Source organism: Mercurialis annua, linkage group LG1-X (assembly GCF_937616625.2).
Source record: "Mercurialis annua linkage group LG1-X, ddMerAnnu1.2, whole genome shotgun sequence".
In the NCBI taxonomy this organism is placed as follows: Eukaryota; Viridiplantae; Streptophyta; class Magnoliopsida; order Malpighiales; family Euphorbiaceae; genus Mercurialis; species Mercurialis annua.
In genome coordinates this window covers 6,432,051-6,433,131 of record NC_065570.1, presented here as the reverse complement: position 1 = coordinate 6,433,131, position 1,081 = coordinate 6,432,051, and the positions used below count along the sequence as shown (strand labels likewise).

The window sequence follows — 1,081 nt, the reverse complement described above, 5'->3', positions numbered from 1 at the left end:
AAGTTGACGAAGGACATCATTGATTATTACCAATATGAGGGGGAATCTCTCTATGAAACTTGGGAGAGGTTCAAGGATCTCCAAAGGCACGTACCTCATCATCGACTTTTAAGGGAGCATGTGCTTCAAATATTCTATAATGGTTTGGGTGATATTACAAGATCTACCATTGATTCGGCCCCGGGAGGTTCTTTGATGCAAAAGACGCTTGATGAGGCTAATGAGTTGATTGAAAAATTAGCTATGGTGAGTAGCACTTGGTCCTCGGAAAGGAGAAGACCACCGGCTCAAAAGGCATTAATGACACTTGATCAATCCAAGGAGTTTGAAGCAATGAAAGCTATGAATGCCTCTTTGCAAAGTCAAGTTGATGCCTTGAAGAAGCAAGTGGCTCCACGGAATGCTCCGGTTGCGTGTGTCCAAGTAGGTTGTGAGCATTGTGGAGATTTCAATCATGGAAGTAATGAGTGCTATGCCACGGGTCAAACTTGGAGCGAACAAGTGAATTATGTGGGAGGTCAACGCCAAGGGAATGATCCTTACTCGAATACCTACAATCCGGGATGGAGAAACCATCCTAACTTTGGATGGAGGAATCAAGAGAGCCAAGGCAATGTGCAAGCAAATCAACAAGCGGGTCCTAATTTCCAAGGAGGAAATAGGCCCCAACAACAAGGTCCTTATCAAGGCCCTTATCATAACCATCAAGGGCAAGGAAACAACTATGGTGGTAGACCTCAACACCCTCCGGGATTCCAACCACAAAAGAATACGGATGAGGGAAATGTGCTTTCCAAGGTACTAGAGAAGTTAGAGAAAATGGAGCAAAGGGAGAAGAATCAAGCTTCTACTATCCATCATTTGGAAACTCAAATTTCTCAAATGGCGATTTCACTTCAAGGAAGACCTCAAGGAGGGTTGCCATCCACTACGGAAAACAACCCTAGAGAGCAAGTTAAGGCGGTAGAGCTCCGAAGCGGGAGAAACCTTGAGAAAGCCAATGGGAAGAAGCATGTTGTTGAGGAGGATGAGCCTCAAGTGATTGTTGATGTAGCAAGCTCAAGCCAAGAACTACCAACGG

General features: G+C 45.0%; 1 non-coding gene across 1 annotated transcript; it reads right to left on the bottom strand.

The window, feature by feature from the left end:
* On the bottom strand, window positions 1-108 carry LOC126666462 (small nucleolar RNA R71). The gene has a single exon (XR_007637960.1). It is a non-coding gene; the product is annotated as a small nucleolar RNA R71 (small nucleolar RNA).
* Window positions 109-1,081: the final 973 nt, after the last annotated feature.